This window comes from Lithobates pipiens, unplaced genomic scaffold (genome assembly GCF_037356315.1).
Source record: "Lithobates pipiens isolate NorthernLeopardFrog02 unplaced genomic scaffold, aLitPip1_a1.2 Scaffold_18, whole genome shotgun sequence".
In the NCBI taxonomy this organism is placed as follows: domain Eukaryota; kingdom Metazoa; phylum Chordata; class Amphibia; order Anura; family Ranidae; genus Lithobates; species Lithobates pipiens.
In genome coordinates, this window is record NW_027507758.1 from 100,811,562 (window position 1) to 100,818,951 (window position 7,390).

The window sequence follows — 7,390 nt, forward strand, 5'->3', positions numbered from 1 at the left end:
GTTCCAGTTAAAATACAGTATATGTATCTTAATGTGTGGATTGATAAAAGATTTGGAAGCAAAATGGCTTCAGGTATTGAACATTATTGATAAAGGAGCACACTATTTGATAAGACTATTGTAGATCAAAGGGTTAATAACATTTGATGTGGTTGTAAAATGTGTCTCTACGCTCTTGTGTTGGCAATATTCTCCCTGTAAGATGTATGTTATTAAAACAAGTAGCAGCATCTGAATTAAAGTGACAGCATGATGGATGACTTCTGTAGTGGAATTGGAGTCGTTTGCAGCATTTTGGAGTAGATGTGGGAATTCTGCCTCAGAGGTTAGAAGCTTGGCAGACATATTGATCTTAGACTGACGTGCGTTCATAAATATGCCCCCAGAGAGGTGTGGCCTAGCGGAATTTACAAAATAACGTTCATGAATAATTTAACATTTATTTATGGATGCTATTAGGCCAACACCAAGGAAACAGAACATGTGCAAGATGGAGTGTTGGCATGTTCCTTCACCAGAAAGAGACATAGGGAGTGGAAAACTCACATCACTAGTGTACAGGTATTGTCATATGTCACAACTGCATGATCATACTCTTTCGGGGCTGATACAATTATTTATGTGTCTGCTTGCGTAATGTGTGGCTATACTTGTCAGTTTGCAGATCTAATAGGACACAATGTGTACGTCCGTGTCATTGAGACAAATATACCTGTCAGATCTATAGTGAGTTACAGAAGCCCAGGAAAATGATTGTTGGAATAGAAGACAGCGATTGAGACTTTTTTCCTCCCTTTATGTTTAATATAGTCATCAGGGATTTTATTTAGTGTCTTCCATAATTTAGTGGCTGGATTCTGCTTGTTATTATTGTCACTGTGTCAAGTGGCTTAAATGATTATTTATTTCATGAATAAATAAGGACTTAAATCCATAAACACTTATTCACAAGTGTACCATGAGCACATCGACACAACTGTATCAAGACTACATTGATATGATTGATTTTTGTTAGATTATATCATAAACAACAAAATAGGAATGTTATTTAAAAGGAATATTAGCATTGAAGTAAACTTGTTATTACAAAGTACTGTAAGGCGGAGTAGGCAGCCTTTCAGAGGTTGAGATCTACCTGTACAACATGGAAGAAATCAAAGATCCCCGGAGGGGGATGGAGTCTACTACACGGCGCCCTATAAATGAAAAACCAACTATCAAGCTCCCAATAAAGAGACATCATTACAGTAGAGTCCTCCGTCTCTTTTGCATCACCCTCCCACTGTAGTGTCCTCTGCCCCCTATAGCAGTGTCCTCTGCCCCCTCCCCCCATAGTGTTCTGTACCCTCCAATGCAGTGTCCCCGCCCCCTTCACATCACTCCCATCCCCACTGCATTGTCCTCTGTCCCTCTCCCACCACAATAGTGTCCTGTATCCTTCAATGCTGTGTCCTCTGCCCCTTCACATCACCACTCCCCCCACTGTAGTGTCCTATACCCCCCAATGCTGTGTCCTCTGCTGCCTTGTAGTACACTTACATTGTGTACATAAAAACAAGTGCATCCATAGAGGCTGTGGTTGCTCTCCTGAGTCCAGAGATCCAAGCTGAATGTAAAGCGAACTGACAGTCTACATTACGTTGCATTAGATCAACACTTATTTGGATTAATATTTAACAACAATACCTTTAATTTATATTGTCAATTCATATGAATATACATTGGACGAAAGAGGGATACTGGGTTCATCCAGGAGAAACAGGACATACCGACCCCATACTTTTGACTGGTTTTAGACTATGCATGAATACCATGACTATGTTTTAACATGAACAATGAAGTTTAATTTTGCTTCTCTGGTTCATTGCCTTGAAATAGCTCTGTTTTATGAATACACAATATGCTGGTGGTAACGCACACATGGAAGCATTTTTTATTGATTTCTTTTGAATTGTTTTTAGTATTTAATTTTTTATATCATATTATATATATATATATATATATATATATATATATATATATATATATATATATATATATATTTTTTTTTTTTTTACAGTATATATTTTATACAATGTTTCTATAATATCTGGCTATTTAGTATTCTATCGAATTGGGTCTATATACATGGACAAGGACTCCACTGGTGGGTCTATTAGTACATAAGTTCACTAGGGATTATTGTGCATTCTTTAGGGTCTCTATGGATGTCTACATGCTAACATGTCCGGGGGATCCCCACTATGAATCAGCACCGTTTTTTGCCATATAATTATTACTACTAATAAGTTGTGTTTCCCCCCGGGGGTGGTTGCAAACGCCATTAGGGGCTACACCTCAATAGTGCAATGTAGGCAGGAGCCTGGGAGATGAAATGTGGCCACTGGGCTAGGGGGTAGATTGGCCCCCTCACCTGGGGAATTACTGTCTGGTTCTCCCTAGACATGGGGTAGGGCATGGAGTGTACGAGCGATCGGACTGGCCAACTTGTAATTGCCCGCCAAGCTACTTGAGGGAGAACATTCCCAAGTATTGGCCAGTGAGAGTGTGTGTATACACACAACCACTGCACCAAAAATAACCTTTTCCTGGAAGTGATTGTGGGGTGGAAGTGACGTTGGTGACAACCAGAAGTGGTGGGTGGAACGCAAATACATAGCGGCATGCGTGCCACACAGTGAATGTGGTGCCATGCTGAGTAGCATCAAGCAGAAACACCAACCCCTCCTGAGATTCTCCATCACCTCCCTTTTCTAACCCCCCCCCCCCCCCGCACTTCGCATGATACAACAGAGATGGGTAGGTGTGTTACACAGTTGTGCTGGCTAGTATTATCAATTATCCTGCCATGGCTAAAATTCTGCATGGTGGCTATATTGCATGGGCTGGGGACACCTTCAAGCTGGCAGGGGATGGTTATGGGATTTGATATGTGTTTGTTTATGTTTTAGATTGATTTATAAGGTGGATGATGTCCACTCTGATGGGAGTGGTAGGTTCTGGTGGGTGTTGGTTTAGATGTGTGAATGTGGATATATATAGAGATAACCAGAGGAGGCCAGTTATTCACTGCTTTGGCTCCGAGGAAGGGGGGTCTCCCTTGAAACGCGTTAGCCATCTGGCCGCTCCAATATCCGCTCCAGGTTACAGGTGTCCAGAGACACAGTTCCATTTGCTGGTGGACTGACAAGCTTTTTGAACATGTTTGTTTGTGAGTATGACTACTACTGTTACAGTTTTTAATACATTTTATCATTGGTAATGGACAAGGTCGGTACACCCTCCTTTCCTCTTTTTATGTTTCTGTTAATGTTTTCAGTCTACAACAGGAAGCTTTATTCGTTGCATGATGTAAGAAAGTAAGAAAGTTTGAAATGGATTAACAAAAGACACTTTGCTTAAGAAAACTATATCCAGTGAGGCTAATATACTGGAAAATAGATTGTAGTTTTACATACACTTTAATAAAAAAAAATAATAATAATAATAATAAAGACCATTATATAAGCAATATGTCTGCCTTTGTATGTATTTTTTCAGTAAATTTGGTTAACTGTGCTTTACCTCTTTAAATTTTTTCCAGGAGGTCTCTAAATGATGCATTTTTGGGATCTAATTAGTAAGTAATTTTTGCTAGACTATATTTATCATTGCGATTCATATTTTCTGTACAATACATTCTTCACTTCAATTTGATTTCATATTCTTAAAACATTTTTTATTAAAAAAATGCAACTGTTATGATGCCAATTAAATTACATACTTTTAACCTTGACAGAGTGGGAAAAGGAACGATGATCTATGGTTTATCAGAAAAGCTACAAATTTTACACTAATTACTATATTTCGGGAATCAATCCATCAGCTGTTAAAATTTTCTACCACAAATCTTGGATATTTTACAGCTATTCAATTTTATTCCATTAAGGTTTTATTTTAATAGTATAACCTTTAGGCTGCCAAATGTGTTATTTGTAATAATTTCAATCTTGCTTATGTGCCAACGACAGGAATTTCTGTGCCTGACTACATTGGTCATTTTATTATTAGTAACAATTCCATGCAGTTGTAGCTGTACCTTGTTCACTTTAAAGGGTCAGTTTACCCAAAAGTAATATTTCAGATGGTGGCACCTGGTAGTCATTGGCTGGCCTTTTCTATCTCCTAGGTACTTTATGTGGCATAATTCCTAGCTCTAAATGTTTCCATCTTTCTTGTGTATTTGGGTGCTCTTACCACAGTTATTTTTCTATAATAAAACTATATCAAAATCCAGCAGAAAAGGCAGAACCTCTTTGCAATGGCACAGCTGGTATCAAGGCTTAGAGAATTTTGAGATCTCACCACTAGATTCACTAGATTCCCTGAGTGATATAAAAATTGTAATTTAGCTTCCCAGCATTTACTGTACCAACGGATTTATCAGTTTTAGGTAGATTAACAGTTTAAGTTACAAAAGGTTCTTAGAGAGGAGTGATGGATCCATTGCCACTATACTATCCACTATGTCTGCATTCTCCCACCTTCTGCAATTTAATATCACTTTTTGATTTTTTTTAAACTGTTTTTTTTTTTTAATCGATGTAGCGCTCTCCCCTAATATTAACCACCTAGCACACCAAAATGCCCAGTATCTCTGTGAACTTAGTGGGTCTGTCAGAGATCACATAAAAAGAAAACTGGATTCAGCTTACAAATGACATATTAGTACCTGGTCTTATTTTCAAGCACAATCGTTAGGAGCCTAAGTAGACAAATTTAAATGGAAAATGCCAGAGTCATTCTAATTCATCTCATGGCAAATCTCCAGAGAATCAAGTTTTATGGTTTAATTAGATGGACAAATGTCTTTTTTAATCCTGTGTATCTAAGAATCACTTTAGAATGTAGACTGCAGACTATGGGTTTCTGGAAGTTTACCACAGTTCATTTACCACACTACCATCTATTATTGGTTCATCCATTCAATAGTAATCACCCTGGCCACAAATAAGATAATGTAAACACAATAGCTACTTTACATTTTATTTTTAACCTGGTGTTTAAACCTTTAATTTACATTTGCTTGTGCCTAAGTAAAAGATAAGGGTACTCTTTACCATTTCATGATGGAAGGTTTGCTTTCACCTTTCATGTGACACCCCTCTACATATTTTTTTCAACACACAATGATATCGTAGAACACAGTCACAGGAAAGACCTTGGTGCCTTTCAGCTTTAGGTCTTACATCTTGAAGCACCTGCCCAGTGTAAAGACGTAAACAAGTTAGCATTAGCATAGTTAAAGGCTCACACTTTCATGGCCTACTATCCTTCAACCTGTATGCTTGGTGTGCTAAGCCAGCAAACAGGTGGTAATATGCAACAGCTGTATACTGCAGTCTTTTAGGCAACAGCAAAATTCTTGGAAGGCTTCACCATGGTAGACCACAATATCCCTTGCAGGAGAACAGGGCAACCCTCATAAGGACATAACTTGTGAATGCTCTGAAGTAGAACTGTACTTCTACAAGTTGGTTATTGTTAGGGCTGGCTTAGCCCTTACTTCTCTGGGCTGGCTGCTCAGTTGTCGGGTAATTGTCAGGTCTCATCTCTCTCCACAGTTACCGAGCTGATCCTGCTTGTCTGACCTGCCTACTTAAAGCTGTCCACCTCACTTCTTCTCTGCCTTCGCCTTGGTAACATCACAAGAAACCATCTTCTGGGTAAAGACTGGCTTGCTGACATCCCTTCTGGCTCCTTATCCTTTTTGCTGTTGCTCCACTTGAATCCCTGACTTCTGGCCTGGCTGATTACCCGATCTGGTTATTGAAATCTGGACTGGCTGACTACTCGATCTGGTTACTGGACTCTGGCTTGCTTTGACTACACTTTCAGTTACTGTTTTATTATTTATTAATAAACAAGTGTGATTTAATTTCACTTCTCGTCTCGGTTTGATTCATGATTTCTGACAGTTATGTACACTACACTATAATCCAGGGGTAGGCAACCTGGGGCCCTCCAGCTGTTGTGGAACTACATTTCCCATGAGGCATTGTGAGGCTGGCCATTACAATTACTCCCAGAGGCATGATGGGACTTGTAGTTCTGCAACAGCTGGAAGGCCCCAGGTTGCCTACCCCTGCTATAGACAGTTCCAATAAATGTCATTTTCTGACATACTGGCACACTGGCAGGGTCATTCAATTTCTGACAACAATAATGGGGCAGTAAATAAAGACATATTTCTTTGATGTGTCTTTGCAATTTGGGCAACTTGGCCCATGCTTAAAGTTAAAATGTGTCCAGTATATGTACATTAACATATCTACAACAATAAATCAGGTGTAATACAAGTTTTCTCAGACCTGTGTAGCTACAGACATTGTGGAGTAATGCATCCTGAAACAGAGACACAACAGAGACTCCAAATTTTGGTTTTAGCCAGTTTCTGGAAATTTTTACAGCATCTGCTACTTGTTTACATTAGAAAGCTAAAAGAATGTCAAGTTTCTATTGCCACAAAAAAGCAAGGAGAGATTAGCTGCATTTTGTTGCCTCTTTTGTAAACTTTGAGGGTGAATATCTCCACAGTTCTTGCAGCTAAAAAGGGTCATTAAGGGTTTTTGAAAGCTAATTTTCTGCTTGTTAAGAATATATAAGTATTTGAATGTCAAAAGCCTCACCATACGCTAACGTTAAAGTGAATCAGTAACCTTATTATGCACATTAAGGTAAAACACTTTAAAAAGACATTGTCATTCACTTCCGTAGCTATAAGCATTGTGGAGAAGTTCACCCTCAATTTTAACATTAGAGGCACTGAAATCACAGCTTCTTATTACTCACTTTCTATGGAGAGTAAAATTAGGCAGCCTGACAGCCCTTTAGGCCCCTTTCACATGGGCGGATAGAATGATGCTTTTAGCTGCGGATTTTCTAGTTTTCCACTGCAGCCAAAGGCACACAATGCTTTCCTATGGCCCTGTTCACACACAGCGTTTAACTGCAATTTTGTTACGTGCGGTTCGGTGCGAATAGAAAAAATTGAATTGAATGCGTCCAGGTGCGAAGTAGCAAAGCTATATGCACATAACCGCAGGTAATAGCAGTCTGTTGTGTCAACTGCAGCTAGCAGCATGAAAGAAAAAAAAACACCCTGAAACACATCCTAATCAGCAGGTGTACCTGGGAAATGACACAGGAAGTTGAGAGGGATAGAGGAAAAGGGAGAAGACAGCATGGCGGCAAGAGACATCTCGCACGAGGCCATTATAGCACTGGTGCATGCCCAACCAGAGTTATGGGACTCAGAATGCCCAGGATATGCCGACTACTGAAGAGAGCAAAGTGGAAGGAAGTCTACAAAAAAGTCACACCACACTGGGACAAGATGTCTGCAACTGAA

The 7,390-nt window shown here is 39.3% G+C and overlaps 1 long non-coding RNA gene across 1 annotated transcript; it reads left to right on the forward strand.

The window, feature by feature from the left end:
* Nucleotides 1–437: 437 nt before the first annotated feature.
* Nucleotides 438–5,871, forward strand: LOC143990076 (uncharacterized). Its single transcript, XR_013277139.1, has 3 exons — nucleotides 438–561; nucleotides 3,584–3,619; nucleotides 5,604–5,871. It is a non-coding gene; the product is annotated as an uncharacterized LOC143990076 (long non-coding RNA).
* Nucleotides 5,872–7,390: the final 1,519 nt, after the last annotated feature.